The sequence below is a fragment of the Leopardus geoffroyi genome, chromosome A3, assembly GCF_018350155.1.
Source record: "Leopardus geoffroyi isolate Oge1 chromosome A3, O.geoffroyi_Oge1_pat1.0, whole genome shotgun sequence".
NCBI lineage: Eukaryota > Metazoa > Chordata > Mammalia > Carnivora > Felidae > Leopardus > Leopardus geoffroyi.
Window position 1 is genome coordinate 128,694,591 of NC_059336.1, and position 17,343 is coordinate 128,711,933.

A 17,343-nucleotide genomic window follows, 5' to 3' on the forward strand; every position below is an offset into this window, starting at 1 on the left:
CAAAGGTCTGTCCAGGTTCAAGGGGATTCTAGATAGTAGCATTTGAAGTATGAGTGGCAACATTTCATTACAAGAAAAGCACGTGGGACAGGGTATAAATTTGTGTGGCCATGTATTAGAGTTCTCCAGAGAACAAACCAATAGAATGTGTATATATGAAGAAAGAGATTTAAGAAATTGACTCATGCAATTACAGAGGCTGGCAAGTTCAAAATCTACAAGGATGGGTTATCAGCCTGGAGAACCAGGAAATGCTGATAATGTAGTTTGGGTCTGAAGGTTGTCTGCTGGCAAAATTTCCTCTTGCTTAAGGGAGGTCAGCCTGGTGTTCTGTCAAGGCCTTTCACTGTTTGGATGAGGCCCAACTTTACCCAGACCGGTTGACGCATAAAGTTAAGCATCCCAAATCCACCTTGTCAACTTGGCACCCATATGTATCTTCTTAAACTATGCTTAATCTCCTAAGACAATGACAAGGTCACGCTCCCGCCTAACATGGCACAACCGTCCTGTGTATAACTATTGATAACTCACTGACCCTTTCCCCAGGTGAGGATGCAAAGTCCTTACATGACGTTTACTGTTCTTGATATCATGTAATTTGAATATTGTGATGTAAAGTTAGCAATTCTTAAATACTATGACATGAAGTAAGTACATCTTATGTTACATGACAAAGGGATAAGAGAGGAAAGGATATAAAGATATTAGCTTAGTGTGTGCATATATATAGCATACACACACTCATAACAAAATAAGGGAGAAATACTCATGGCAGTTGTAGTCCACAGTTCTGAAACTGGTCATGTGGTCATAGCTATTGTTTACAACTACGTTCTTCGACTACCCACTCCGTTTCCCTGCCTTGTGCTTCATGCCATCATTGCCACAACATCCTACTGGTTACATGGACGAGCTACAAAGGGCTAGAAAAAAGGAGGCTGGGATTGTAGGAGGACAGTTTTGGAGATGAGCTCCTACACCGGAAAATAACTACTATTTCTCCATTCTTTAGATGTCAAGTACAAATCATAAAATGGATACAAAGAAGCCTAAAGCATTTGGACCTAGACTGGATCGGGGAGGACTGCGTATATCAAATGAAGATTGGTTTAATACGGTAAATTAGTGGTTCCCAGCCCTCACTGTGCATCAGAATCGCCTGTGGGACTGGCTAAAATGCAGACACAGGGCCCTCCTCCCTCAGAGTTTCTGATTTCGGTAGGTCTGAGGTTAGCAGACCTATCATTTGCATTTCTCACAAGTTCCCAAATGATGCCGATGTTGCTGGTCTGGGAACTACCATTTGAGAACCACTGTTGTGGATGAAGCAGATTTTAAGCAAGCAAGAGAGTGATCTGATCAGATTTTTATTTTCTATAACTCTTTCTGGTGGTTTTGTGAAGAATGCATTTGTGGAGGTAAACCACTAATAGGTTATCACAGTAGCACATGTAAGTTGTAACTGAAACTTGAACCAGGACAACGACAGAATGTCAGACAGGAAGGGACAGGTAGGGGCAATATCATTAAGCTGGCAGAGTTGGATTTGACTGGGGGCAGGTAGAGGGCAGTAGGTGGAGGAAGAGTAGTAAATAAGAGAGGAAGGAAGGCATTGGCACCACTCCTGTTTCTAGTGGGTATCGCTGGGTGAATGGTGTTAGCATCAGCTGAGAAAGAAGATTACAGGAGGGGCAGCAAGGTGACGAATAAGTCCATTCCTTTGGGATGCTGCCAGTCACCTCACTTTGGAGCTTCTCCGCTGGGCCTCTCTCTCTAGTAGCCTAGCAGGGACTTCTTGGCAGCTCCGGAGTCTAAGAGGAAGGAAACAGAAGCTGCCAGGCCCTGAAGTCTGGGCTCTGATGTAAGAACAGTCATGCATAGACCCAGTGCAGATTCAAGAAGAGGGGACATATACGCTTCATGCATTTATCCAAGGGACCGTATCCCCCCATGGAAGGACTGGAAGACTTGAGGTGCTTTGAGGTTCTGATTGAAAATGGGCATAATTCCATACCGGATCCCTTTTCACCCCTCCCTCCACCCCCAGTTTTATAGGAGATATCTTACCTAATAAGTGCCAAGGCCAACAGAATATGTACTATGCCCTATCTGCTCGTTTAGAAGAAAATTTTCACCTGTACATTTCTACTTAATCAATTAGACCACTGATCTCCAAACTTAAGTAGGTCAGAATTACTCCGGGGAGCTCTTTCAACTGCAGATACCTGGGTCCAGCCATCAGGGATTTTGATTGCTCACATTTGAAATGTAGTCCAGGAATGTGCATTTAAAAACAATTTGAGTCTCTATTCTATTCCATTGGTCTGTGTGTCCGTTTTGTGCCAATACCATGCTGTCTTGATGATTACAGCTTTTTATAGTAGAGGCTAAAGTCTGGGATTGTGATGCCTCCTGCTTTGGTCTTCTTCTTCAATATTACTTTGGCTATTCAGGGTCTTTTGTGGTTCCATACAAATTTTAGGATTGCTTGTTCCAGTTTCGAGAAGAATGCTGGTGCAATTTTGATTGGGATTGCATTGAATGTGTAGATCTCTTTGGGTAGTATTGATATTTTAACAATAATGGAATAGAATAGAGACTCCAGAATTGGACCCACAAAAGTATGGCCAACTAATCTTTGACAAAGCAGGAAAGAGGATCCAATGGAAAAAAAGATAGTCTCTTCAGCAAATGGTGCTGGAAGAACTGGACAGCAACATGCAGAAGAATGAAACTGGACCACTTTCTTACACCATTCACAAAAATAAACTCAAAATGGATAAAGGACCTGAATGTGAGACAGGAAACCATCAAAACCCTGGAAGAGAAAACAGGAAAAAAACCTCTCTGAACTCAGCCTCAACAATTTCTTACTTGACACATCCCCAAAGGCAAGGGAATTAAAAACAAAAATGAACTATTGGGACCTCATCAAGATAAAAAGCTTCTGCACAGCAAAGGAAACAATCAACAAAACTAAAAGGCAACCGACGGAATGGGAAAAGATATTTGCAAATGACATATCGGACAAAGGGCCAGTATCCAAAATCTATAAAGAGCTCACCAAACTCCACACCCAAAAAACAAGTAATCCAGTGAAGAAATGGGCAGAAGACATGAATACACACTTCTCTAAAGAAGACATCCAGATGGCCAACAGGCACATGAAAAGATGCTCAACGTCACTCCTCATCAGGGAAATACAAATCAAAACCACGCTCAGATATCACCTCACGCCAGTCAGAGTGGCCAAAATGAACAAATCAGGAGACTATAGATGATGGTGAGGATGTGGAGAAACAGAAACCCTCTTGCACTGTTGGTGGGAATGCAAACTGGTGCAGCCACTCTGGAAAACAGTGTGGAGGGGCGCCTGGGTGGCGCAGTCGGTTAAGCGGCCGACTTCAGCCAGGTCACAATCTCGCGGTCCGTGAGTTCCAGCCCCGCGTCGGGCTCTGGGCTGATGGCTCAGAGCCTGGAGCCTGTTTCCGATTCTGTGTCTCCCTCTCTCTCTGCCCCTCCCCCGTTCATGCTCTCATGCTCTGTCTCTCTCTGTCCCAAAAATAAATAAACGTTGAAAAAAAAAATTTAAAAAAAAAAGTGTGGAGATTCCTCAAAAAATTAAAAGTAGATCTACCCTAGGACCCAGCAATAGCACTGCTAGGAGTTTACCCAAGGGATACAGGAGTGCTGATGCATAGGGGCACTTGTACCCCAACGTTTATAGCAGCACTTTCAACAATAGCCAAATTATGGAAAGAGACTAAATGTCCATCAACTGATGAATGGATATAGAAATTGTGCTTTATATACACAATGGAATACTATGTGGCAATGAGAAAGAATGAAATTTGGCCTTTTGTAGCAATGTGGATGTAACTGGAGAGTGTTATGCTAAGTGAAATAAATCCTACAGAGAAAGACAGATACCATATGTTTTCACTCTTATGTGGATCCTGAGAAACTTAACAAAAGACCATGGGGGAGGGGAAGGGGAAAAAAGAAGTTAGAGAGGGAGGGAGATGAACCATAAGAGACTCTTACAAACTGAGAATAAACTGAGGGTTAATGGGGGGTGAGAGGGAGGGGAAAGTGGGTGATGGGAATTGAGGAGGGCACCTGTTGGGATGAGCACTGGGTGTTGTATGGAAGCCAATTTGACAATAAATTTCATATTAAAATAATAATAATAATAATAAATAAAAACATTTTGATGGGGGCGCCTGGGTGGCTCAGTCCATTGAGCATCCAGCTCTTGGTTTGGGCTCAGGTCATGATCCCAGGGTCATGGGATTGAACCCTTTGTCAGGCTCCGTGCTGAGCATGAAGCCAGCTTAATATTCTCTCTCTCTTTCTCTCTCTGTTTCCGCCCCCCTGCTCCTCTTCCCTGCCTCCGTGCACCCATGTATGCTCTCTCACACAAAATAAGTCTTTAAAAAAATTAAAAATAAAAATGTTTTGATGTGTGAAGGCATCCCTGGACCGCATATGTAGAAAGATTATTTTAGAATTCATTTTTCTGTTGTTATTTTTAGAGCTTACCTGCTCGGTCATGTTGATTTCAAGGCATTATTCTTAGATGTCTACTTTATTATTTTACTTACTTCATTTTATGTTCTATTTTACTAAATTTCTTCTCACATCTTGAACTGTGAAAGATAAAAAAAAAAACAAAAACAGGCGCTGAAGTGGTAAGGACAGGTTTTAATCAGTAATAGACCGTTGCATTAGAGAAGAGGGTCCTGCATGAACTAGACCAAACTTTGACTTATACAGAGGTGGTTGGGCATTTTAAAGGGCAAATGAGAGGATAGGGAAGGGCAGAGGTGGAAGCTTGAGCAAAGTCAGTGCAAAGGTTGGTCAGTGGAGATGCACATCAGGTCATCTGTGTCAGCTGGCCAGTTATCAGAAGTTAGGATTCTATCTTGCACAGAGACTGGGAGACAGAGGCCCTGTCCTTGCTGAGGATTACATTTCAAAGGGAAGCTTTCAGGTCCTTGAGAAACAGTTGCAGGAGCTACATATACGTGCCAAAGGGACAGAGGGAGGATTCCCAATTGTAAGCTCATTTTAGAGAATGAGAGAGTGGTTGGGACCTACCCAGGCATTGGCTGGCTGTCTCAAACAGGCACGTTGGGGTGGGGAGGGGTGGGTTAGGACCATCTTAGGGATGTGTCTGGAGCTGTTAGCAACTTTTAGTGTTTAAGTCTTTTAATGACAGGGGAAGGTGGTTGACAAGATCATTTGTGCTGAGAATCTACTGATTTTAATAGACTGAGGTTGAGGCTCAGTCAAGAAGACTCAGAGAGCCCATCTAGAGTTTGGTCAAGGAGAAAATTTTTGTGGGAACAATGCCTTACGTTAGGTCTTCCTACTTTAGGACACCAGGTCACAGATAGATTAAATGAAATGTGCAAAGCAATAGTAAAACTATTCCATAACAGAGCTGTGATTCAAAAGGAGGTTTTCCAGACTCTAGAGTTTATGCCAGAGGGAGGGAAGGAATTGGAAGATTGTACAAGATCCACTGGGTCGAAGAAATGACATTCTATAAATGTACATTCACTACAAAACTATTGAGTTTTATCTCTTGGGTTCAGTGTTAATTCTAGAGCAATTTCTAGCATATCAGTACATTTGATTTTAACATACTATTTTCTTACTTGGTGACCTAAATTTGGTAAAGATTTGTGTCTCCTCTAAAATGCCTTTAATTTTTCTCTTCATTAATTCCTTTAGGACTTAATTAGGTTGGAAAGCTTCTTTTTAAAATCATTAATCTCATGTCTGTATCAGAATATAACAATTTAAACTTAAAAAAAAACTTTAGAGTTTAACATCTGGTATACATTTTTCTTTAAAGAGAAACCTAAAGTGATAAGGACTTCCAGGAAACAGTTGACTGTGAAATTCCACTGAAGAGCTAACATCATTAAAATTGAGAGACATTTAATAATTCTACCTCAAATGGTTCTTAATCCTCGGTGTTTAATTTAGCTTTGTAGAGAGTGTCTGATCCCGGTGTAATAGCTTCTACATTTTCAGTTCATACTTTGCCCTACCAAACACATTATTAATTTCTCGTCAGCTTCATTGAATCCTTGTTCTGTTGGTTAATATCTCCATTGTAGGTTTTCATTAGTGGAAACTCAAGGATAAACTGGACTTGACCGTAATTTCAATACAACCATAGGGGAAAAAATTATAGCTCACGGAAGGGCTATTTATCCAGAGAATTTTTCCTTGAGAAAATTAGTATTTTCTTGGAGACAATAAGTTGCAGTCTCTCTTTTAAGCAAAAAAGGGTTAATCTGTAACAGTGACAAACACAATCATGAATAATTCAGGCAGTCAAGAAAAATGTATTCAGGGCCAACCCTCAAGCTGGGTTTATGGAGATTAAAAAGCCATTGTTCCTGTCCACAAAAATTATAGTATTTTGGTTTTGTAGTTGCCTTTTGAATTCTTGAATTATTGGTGTTATTTGAGACTCCCTAGGTGTCCCCAGTCTGAGGACATGAATGGTAATCATCATCGTAACATGAAACACCGTAATTTCACTGGTCTTGCCCCCAGTTGGTGACGTAGGACCCCCAGCCATTTTGTAAACTCCCCTACCAGATACTTCTGGGGAGCCCCAAGAGGTGTCTTATGCATGTTGGCAAACAACACCATTTCTTTTAGATGCTGCCAGTTGGCTCCCTTTGGAGCCACTGTTGATCCCCTCTGTGTGGTCTGCACATCTGAGCCACGTGGCTGTTTGTGGCAGAGCTGGGGAGAATGCTTTCCCCCATGTGTGTCCCTCTGTAACATTCAGAGAGTTTCATTTTAGAGAATTTGTCAGACAAGACACCCCGAAAGACTCTTACAAACACCAAGAGTGCTAGCTGAAATATAAAAGCAAAAACACAACTTTTAAAATAAATGGGTGATGGGGTGCCTGGATGGCTCAGTCGGCTGAGCATCAGACTTTGGCTCAGGTCATGATCTCGCAGTTTGTGAGTTCGAGCCCCATGTCGGGCTCTGTGCTGACAGCTCAGGGCCTGGAGCCTGCTTCGGATTCTGTGTCTCCCTCTCTCTCTGACCCTCCCCCATTCATGCTCTCTCTCTGTCTCAAAAATAAATAAACGTTAAAAAAACGTTTTTTAATAAAAAATAAATAAACAAAATAAATGGGTGAGTTTGTCAGAAAGCGGAAGAAACCCTGAATCTTGGCAACAGGCAGGAGAATTTGTGGAAGAAGCAGTGAGGTCATCAGCTGCTTTAGGGATGAGTTTTGACTTCAGGGCAGATGATAGAGGTGTGGTGGGATAGAGAAGCTGAGGTCAAAGCCTCAGGCCTGTGAGGGGAGGGGATATGGAGTATCCATTCATCTACATGACCTGTGATTAGCAACACTATTACAATAAAATCTCCTAAACCAGAGGCAGAAAGCAAATAAACTTGTCCACTCAGCCTGGAATCTGAGTGGATATAAAAGTTTCCTTTGAGAATTTGTGGTCACAGTTGGCCTGAACTTACAGTATTTGTAACATCTGAAATAATTCAGAATCTTAATTTAAAGTGGACCCAAGTCCCACAGGCGCCTTGCAAAAGTGGAAGCAAGTCTTCCCAGGGGAAGGCACCATCCAACCCAGGTTTCAGAAAATGATCACAGAATGGATTCCAAAGCATATGAGCAAACAGTAACACACACACACACACACACACACACACACACACACACACGCATGCACGCACGCACACATGCACGCACGCACACACAATGCATAAAGAACCAAGTCACCATGAGCAAGAGTCAGCAGGAAATTTTAAAAAGGTCCTTAAAGATTTTAGGTATTAGAAATATCAGGTAGAGAATACAAATTATGTTTGATGTATTTCTAAAGGTAGGATTTGGAACATAAGAAGCAACAAACTAACAAAATGGCCAGCATACTTGATTTTTAAAAGACAATGAGTTCCATAAATAAGATATCAGTAATAATTGAGATTAAAAACCTGGTTGGGGCGTGCCTGGGTGGCTCAGTCGGTTAAGCATCCAACTTCAGCTCAGGTCACGATCTCCCAGTTCATGAGTTTGAGCCCCACGTCAGGCTCTGTGCTGACAGCTCAGAGCCTAGAGACGGCTTGGGATTCCGTGTCTCCCTCCCTCTGCCCCTCCCCCACTCATGCTCTGTCTCTCTCCCTCTCTCTCTCTCTCTCTCTCTCTCAAAAATAAATAAAAAAATTTAAAAACCTGGTGGGATGATTACACATAGATTAACCTGGAAAGTGAACTACAGTGGACTGGATGAGAGATAGAAATTATACTGAATTCAGAACAGAAACACAAAAATGAGATACAAGGTGGGAGAGGGAAGTTGTGACAAACAGAGGCTATAAAAGTCCAATATGCACATAGACCAATGGAATAGAATAGAAACCCCAGAACTAGACCCACAAATGTATGGCCAACTAATCTTTGACAAAGCAGGAAAGAGTATCCAATGGAAAAAAGACAGTCTCTTTAACAAATGGTGCTGGGAAAACTGGACAGCAACATGCAGAAGATTGAAAAATAGACCACTTTCTCACACCATTCACAAAAATAAACTCAAAATGGATAAAGGACCTGAATGTGAGACAGGAAACCATCAAAACCCTAGAGGAGAAAGCAGGAAAAGACCTCTCTGACCTCAGCCATAGCAATCTCTTACTCGACACATCCCCAAAGGCAAGGGAATTAAAAGCAAAAATGAATTACTGGGACCTTATGAAGATAAAAAGCTTCTGCACAGCAAGGAAACAACCAACAAAACTAAAAGGCAACCAACGGAATGGGAAAAGATATTTGCAAATGACATCTCGGACAAAGGGCTAGTATCCAAAATCTAGAAAGAGCTCACCAAACTCCACACCCGAAAAACAAATAACCCAGTGAAGAAATGGGCAGAAAACATGAATAGACACGTCTCTAAAGAAGACATCCGGATGGCCAACAGGCACATGAAAAGATGCTCAACGTCGCTCCTCATCAGGGAAATGCAAATCAAAACCACACTCAGATATCACCTCACGCCAGTCAGAGTGGTCAAAATGAACAAATCAGGAGACTATAGATGCTGGAGAGGATGTGGAGAAACTGGAGCCCTCTTGTACTGTTGGTGGGAATGCAAACTGGTGCAGCCACTCTGGAAAACAGTGTGGAGGTTCCTCAAAAAATTAAAAATAGATTTACCCTATGACCCAGCAATAGCACTGCTAGGAATTTACCCAAGGGATACAGGAGTACTGATGCATAGGGGCCCTTGTACGCCAGTGTTTATAGCAGCACTCTCAACAATAGCCAAATTATGGAAAGAGCCTAAATGTCCATCAATTGATGAATGGATAAAGAAATTGTGGTTTATATACACAATGGAGTACTACGTGGCAATGAGAAAGAATGAAATCTGGCCCTTTGTAGCAACGTGGATGGAACTGGAGAGTGTGATGCTAAGTGAAATAAGCCATACAGAGAAAGACAGATACCATATGTTTTCACTCTTATGTGGATCCTGAGAAACTTAACAGAAACCCATGGGGGAGGGGAAGGAAAAAAAAAAAAGAGGTTAGAGTGAGAGAGAGCCAAAGCATAAGAGACTCTTAAAAACTGAGAACAAACTGAGGGTTGATGGGGGGTGGGAGGGAGGGGAGGGTGGGTGATGGGTATTGAGGAGGGCACCTTTTGGGATGAGCACTGGGTGTTGTATAGAAAGCAACTTGACAATAAATTTCATATATTGAAAAAAAATCCATCATGGCTCTCATGACAATGGTGAACAGGCAATATTTGAAGATGTGATGACCGAGAAATTTCCTATATGTGATTAAAACAAATGAATGGATCAGGGAAGAAATGATATCCCAAACTTCTGAAATTACTCTTCATGAGACAAAGTGAGATGGGAACTCAGTATGTAGTGTGTGCGTGGCATACATGTGGATGGATGTGTGTGTGTGAGTGGCATTAGCTAAATGATTATTGTACCACTTTATTCAAGTGGGAGGATTTTCTCTTTATTCTGGTCTATGTTTTCTTACTATTCTGTTCTTCCCTGCCTCAAATTGATAGTTTTCAAAATTTCCTTTATTCCATTTTCTAGTTTGGAAGATATGGGTCTTCTTTCTTTCTTTTTTTAAATTATTTTTTTAAAAGTTCATTGACTTATTTTGAGAGAGACAGAGACAGTGCAAGTGGGGGAGGGGCAGAGAGAGAGAACCCCAAGCAGAGTCTGCCCTGCCAGTGCAGAGCCCGAGGTGGGGCTCCAACCCACGAACCCGTGAGACCATGACCTGAGTCAAAACCAAGAGCCTGATGCTTACCTGACTGAGCCACCCAGGTGCCCAACTTTTTAAGAAAATATATAATATTTTAATATATTATTAAATTAATATATTATTAACATTTTAATATAATAAATCTAAAGTTATTTAGTATTAAATCCTGCTCCCAAATTGGAAAGAACTTTACCACACTATTTATTGTACTTCCTTTTCCCATTTCCCTTGGTCGAGCTATCTAAAATTGCAGACTTACTTGTTTCTCAACTTTTATTATAAAAGTTTTCATACATAGAAAGTTGAAAGAATTTTACAGTGAGCATTCATATTCCTACCACTGAGATTCTATCATTAATATTTCCACAATTGTGTTATTACATCTTTCCATTTATTTAGCCTCAATCCATCCATCACTTTATCTTATTTTTTGATGCTTCTGAGTATATTACAGAACATCTACCTTTGTTTTTAAAGTTTCTTTATTTTGAGAGAGAAAGTGTGGGTGGGGGAGGGGCAGAGAGAGAGGGAAAGAGAATCCCAAGCAGGCTCCACGCTGTCAACAAGGAGCCTGGCACAGGGCTCAATCCCACAAATTGTGAGATCATGACCTTAGCTGAAACCAAGAGTTAGATGCTTTAATTGACTGAACCACCCAGGCTCCCCTATCTTTGTTTTTAAAGCAAATAAAAGAAAATAGCTCATCTTACTAGTAAGTCAATATTGACTTATTTACTAATATAAATTAATTTATCTAAATTAAATACATTTAATGTATCTTTTTTTTTTTTACCAATTTATTTGCTCATCTCTCACACTTGCTGCTTATGTTTGTGTTTGTCACTGTATGTGGGTCTGAAAGGCCTCTTCCCAAGTTGTCGTTCCATATGATCTGTGAGCAAGGAAAATGGGGGTGGGGGGGAATGGCCTGTGTGAATTGTGTAGCAAATTGGAGTAAAGGATCTTTAAGTAAAGGGCTGGAGAGTTTTTCTTACCTGATACCATTTATGAACTTTATGATGTCTACTTGGCTGCCAAGAGATGTTATGGCAGACTTAGAATAGTTTTAGAAGAATAAACTGGGTTTCTGCAAGTTTTCTGGAGGAAATAGAATGTCTTGAGTTGCACTCAATATTATTTTATTATTACGACTACAATTCTCTTCATAAAGAGCTAGTTTACCATTCAGTCAAGCACAAATGTATGACACCTATTACAGGTTAGCGTTTAAGTGTCTAAATTCAATTCTATGCAATTTCAAATTAAAAATGGAAGCAACTTCATATGATGTATTAATCTCTTTGATTTTTAATATGCAGAAGCATAAAGGGTTAAATGCTGAATCGTTAATGGCTTTTGGAATAATAGGCTTTTTAGCTGATAGAAACTACAAAATGAATCTATCAGTTAATGATCGCTCTACATGGAAAAATTAATAGGGAAAAAATGATTCCTTTACATACGATATTGTTACATAACTTTTGTCTGGTTCTAAGGTAGAAATGTCTATGGCTATCAGCAAAGTGAAGGGGAATTATATTTTAGTTCATCTGAGGTGTAATGATATGATGTAAGGGTAGGAAGAAACAAAAAAAATTTTTTTTAAGTAGGCTTCATATCCAGGGTGGCGCCCAATGCAGAGCTTGACCTCATGACCCTGAGATCAAGACCTGAGCTGAGTCAGATGCTTAACCAACTGAGCTACCCAGGCACCTCAGAATGAAAAATTATTTCCTGTTTTTTACCTTCCCCTCAACAAAGGCTTATAAAAACATCAGATTGCTTCTTTTTAAAATGCCTATCTTGGAATTGTCTCAATTTTTATTTCAATCTTACTTCTTAGCAGCTCACAGTTACTATCTGTGTTAGTTATTTGGAAAACATAATGTGCTTTGAGAATAACTTATTCATGATTGAAACCATCTTCAAACCAGGCCTGGACTCTCAGCTAAATTAAGAAGTATGTTGGATGATCATGGTAGCATTTGGCAAACAAAGTCTAATACACAATATATTTACTTTCCCTAGCGACACAACAGGTTGACAATATTCCCATTCCACATGTTAGTACTTGTCATCCAAAACAAAGCATTTCCACTTTCAACCATCTAAGGGCTCCATCTATACCCTGGGTGATGTGCTATGGTGTGGGGAAAAGCGCACAGGATCAAGACCTGATGAAGTGTGTTTGAATTTTGGATCTGTTGTGATCTAGGATTGCTCTGAGCTTCAGTTTTTCATGAGGATGAGAGTTTTATAAGCCATGAATACTATCAATGTATTCATGCAGTAATACCATTTATACATTATTAATAACTCAGAAGCAGCATTGCAGATATCTATATAGTAAATATAGATTCTAAATTAGATAAATCTGCAAGTTCAGTTGGTAGAAATGTTGAAAGACGTGATTTTATTTTATTTTATTTTTTTAATTTTTTTTTCAACGTTTATTTATTTTTGGGACAGAGAGAGACAGAGTATGAACGGGGGAGGGGCAGAGAGAGAGGGAGACACAGAATTGGAAACAGGCTCCAGGCTCTGAGCCATCAGCCCAGAGCCCGACGCGGGGCTCGAACCCACGGACTGAGAGATCGTGACCTGGCTGAAGTCGGCCGCTTAACCGACTGCGCCACCCAGGCGCCCCGAAAGACGTGATTTTAATGTGTTGAAATTCAACTCAAATTAACTTAAGACGAATGCACTGGCTCACTTAGCTAGGAAGACAGGAGTACACAGATGTCACTTGTTTCAGGCATGTTAATATCAAATGAAGTCTTTATCTCTCTGTTTTGTTTTGTTTTGTTTTGTTTTCATTTTCATTGGCTTCATTGTCTTTCCATGCAGATAGGGTTTTGTGTGTGGTAAGATGACTGCTACAACTCCCAATTTGTGTCCTTCAAACTCTGTGATCCAAAAAAGAAAGGTGCTTTTTCCTCCATTTCCATTTTAAATCCTTCCTTCCATCCATCCATCCATCCCAGGGAAGAATTCTCTACCCAATGCTTGAGGTCAGAGGAATGGGGCTCTCTGAGATATGGATTGAAGAGGCAGAGTTTGGGGGATTGGCAGCCCCACTAGAATTACATGACTTGAGTGAAGGGAGAGCAATTGAAACAATTATCCAAAAGCTAAAAGCTGGGCAGACGTTCTGGAGAACAGTATGGCAGTTCCTCGACAAACTAAAAATAGAACTACCCTACTATCCAGCAATTGCATTATTAGGTATTTACCTCAAGGATACAAAAATAAAGATTCAAAGGGGTACATGCACCCCAATGTATATAGCAGTATATAGCAGCATTATCAATAATAGCCAAACTATGGAGAGAGACTAAATGTCCATTGACTGATGAATGGATAAAGAGGAGGTGATACACACACACACACACACACACACACACACACACACACACACACAAAATGGAATATTATATTACTCGGCGATCAAAAAGAATGAAATCTTGCTATTTGCAACAATGTGGGTGGAGCTAGAATGTATTATATGCTAAATGAAAAGAGTCAATCAGAGAAAGACAAATACCACATGATTTCACTCATATGTGGAATTTAAGAAACAAAACATATGGGAAGGGGGGTAAGAGGAGGAAGGGAAACTAACAAGAGACTCTTTAAGGTGGAGAACAAAATGAGGTTTGATGGAGGGAGGAGGGAGAGGGATGGGCTAGATGGGTGACGGGGATTAAGAAGGGCACTTGTTATGATGAGCACTGGGTGTTGTATGTAAATAATGAACCACTGAATTCTACTCCTGAAACCAATACCATACCATATGTTAACTAAAATTAAAAAAAAAAAAAAAAGAATGGTCGCTGTCACTACATCAGTCACACTAAGAGAATCAGGAAAACAGTCTTGCTGTACTTATGAAATACACACACCCTCTTCACTCTGTCACAACTCTCTTGCTCTAAATTAGTGTGCCCATCATCTTAGTTTGCCCAGGACAGTCCTGTTTCATGCCTATTTTCCTAATAGAATTATTAAAATCATACCTTTTCATTCTCAAAGTGTCTCAGTTTGGACAATTAACCAGTTACTGAAAATCAATTAGCAATTCGGCTCGAGCCCCCCATCTGTCTTAAATCATCCTGATCCTTAGACTCAGCTGAACTTTGATTTGAACTTTGATCATTCCTCTGCCTTTCTTGTCCACCCCAGTGTCTGATGCTGTACACTTTGAGCTCTTCTCAGGACATACAGGACATATTCTTTCCATTTTCTTTCCTTTTAGTGGTCACCTCACTTTCTCTTTCCTGGGCTTTTCCAGATATTAAATAGTGATGAAGAGGGCTTCATAACCTGCCTATCTGCTCAGAGCATCTCTGGGAGTGGAATTTCCCCTCTGGAAATTGCTCCGAGTTAGATGTACAGTCAAATAATGTAGTTTCAGCCCATGCTCTTTGTTTCTTCAGAATAGAGGCTTGCATGGATCACTTAGGCATGGCCTTATGTTTCCTGTTCTGTTGTATAAGCTCGGGCAAGTGGGGTCGGGGTGACGATGGATAATGCAATTAATACAGTGCGATGATGCCAAAAGAAACACATTTTCTTGGTGATATGTTTGTACTTGTTCTCTTCACACACCAGCTGAGAAGGAAGCACCTGTGTCAGCTTGGCCAGGAGCCCCCTGGCTGCTTGTGTGCTTATCAGGTGGAGGTCATGAAGGGCATGGATGAAACAGAAAGCAATCTCATTCTCTGTCCAAAATACTCAAATTAGATAGGGAGGAGTGGATAGCCCTGGTGCGCAGACTTGGGAGAGGGCAGGACCGAGGCCGTGCAAGTTCAGGGACCACCCTCACTGTGCGTTCTGAATAAATGGAGCTCCTACCCCTTTGTATTCTATTGCATACAACATCTGCATGCACATGTCTGGTGTCTGCTGCTCTGAAGAAAAGTACTTAGGGGGAAACAACATATAAAAAAAGGTTTGGGGGGAAGTTTTTCATTTATTCAATAAGTAATATGTATTTTGTCTTGCGCTCTGTGCCAGGTGCTGTTAATATATTCTGGGGGATGTAGCAGGGATGTATATAGTGTGTGTGAGATGATAGAAAATACATATATTGATCTCTGCCCCTGGTTCCTAGCACAGAGCTCCTAACATCCTTATAATTTCTTAAATGATAATACTAGGAGTATCTCTTGTGCTAATATTTGTCTTTGACTCTGTCCCTAATCCAGGGCTCCTAAAACTTTGTAAATTCCTAAGTGATAAGAGCACGAGGAGTGTCTTTTGTTCTAACGAAAGTAAGTCTGAGTGGGCCCCTGGATGACTCCTCAATGGCAGCTGGTCACGAGAAAGACCAAGCTATGATTAGAAACTTGGAATTTTCAGCCCCACCCTCCATTCTTCAGAGAGAGGAGAGGAGCCGGAAATTGAATTGAATTAATAATTGATCATGCCTCATGAGGAAACCTCTATAAAAATCTCAGTAGTCAGGGGATTGGAGAGTTTCCAGGCTGATGAATACCACACTGGGGGGGGGGGCGGTGATGTACCCCAACTCCAGGGGAACAGAAGCTCCTGCACTCAGAACCCTCTGAGATCTCGCCCTATGTGTCTCTTCATCTGGCTGTTCATCTGTATCCTTTATCATATGCTTTAACAATCTGGTAAACCGAGGTGTTTACCTGAGTTCTGTGAATTGCTCTAGCAAATTAATTGGACCTGAGGTGGGGGAGGTGTCTTTGGAATCTCTGATCTATAGCTGGTTGGTCAGAAGCACAAGTGATAAGGTGCTCCAATGGCGTAATTGGTTAGCATGCAGTACTTACACAGAAGCACAGGTGATACCTTGGGCTTGCAACTGGCATCTGAAGTGTATGTTTGGGTGTGTGTGTGTGTGTGTGTGTGTGTGTGTGTGTGTGTTGGACAGGGGTAAGTCTGGTGAGATTGAGCCCTTAACCCCGTGGAATCTGATTCTATCTCTGGTTTGATAGTGTTGAATTCTTGGAGACTTTGCTGGTCTGAGAATTGCTTGATGGTGTGGGGAAAAACCTCTGCACATTTAGTAACCAGAAGTGTTGTGTGTGAGTAGGAGGCTCGCAGGGAAGACACACGTAGTAGGGAAGAACTGGATTTTCCCTACACAAGTGAAAAGCTGAGTTTTTTTCCATTTTAACATCTGTAGGCATATAGTAGTGCACTCTGTTATGGCGGAGACTACATTTTGGTGAATGGGGACAGACAATAAATACACTAAAACATACAGTATATAGCGTTTTGGGTGATAAGTGTTATGGAAAAAAGCAGAGAAGGTTAAGGGAGATCTACAGTTCAGAGCAGGTGGTTGCAAATTTAAAAACAAGCAATCAGAATAGGCCTCAGAGATAAGGTGACATACGAGCAAAAACTTAGAAATAAGGGAGAGACACAGACAAATATCTGGGAGAAAACCTTCTGAATAGAGGGGACAGCCCATGTGAAGTCCCTGAAGGGGAAATGTGCCTGGCGTGTTCAGAAGGAGTAAGGCCCCTGTGGCTGAAGGTGGTGGGAGGAGGGGGGAGGAGCAGGAGAGGAGATGAGAGGCAAGGGGAGCTGGTAGGTGAAATAGGGCAGGTTTTAAGGTCATTTAACTTGGAAATAAATGGGAGGCCTAGGCTTCCCAGCTGAGGCTTTTAATTGCATTATTGCCTAACGCATCTTGATGGATATTGTGCAATTTAATTCCTGCAGGAAATGTTCAGTATTTGTGTTTCTTTTGAATGTGAGACAGGCTAATTCCTTGCACACTGTACATTCATTAGGTTTACAATAAGCTCTGCTTTCAAGTACAGGGCTTTCCACATAGAGGCACTTGTTAAATGAATAAATGAACAAATGAGGCTGGCATTTTAGCTCCCTCCAAGTAGGTTCTCAATGTATTATTGCAAGTTTCTTGCCTCCATGCCCTTTTCTCACTTGGGCTCTATTCAGCTGCCTGTGCTCTTTCAACTGTATATTTTTCTGCCTGTCTTTGCCCATCCCATTTCCGTTTGCTTGAGACGCTCTCCCCAAACCTTCTTAATTCTG

At 41.1% G+C, this 17,343-nt stretch overlaps 1 protein-coding gene across 2 annotated transcripts in view; it reads left to right on the forward strand.

The window, feature by feature from the left end:
* The window catches only part of NBAS (NBAS subunit of NRZ tethering complex), a 360,511-nt gene that overhangs the window by 7,618 nt on the left and 335,550 nt on the right, over positions 1 to 17,343 (forward strand). The window lies entirely within an intron of this gene.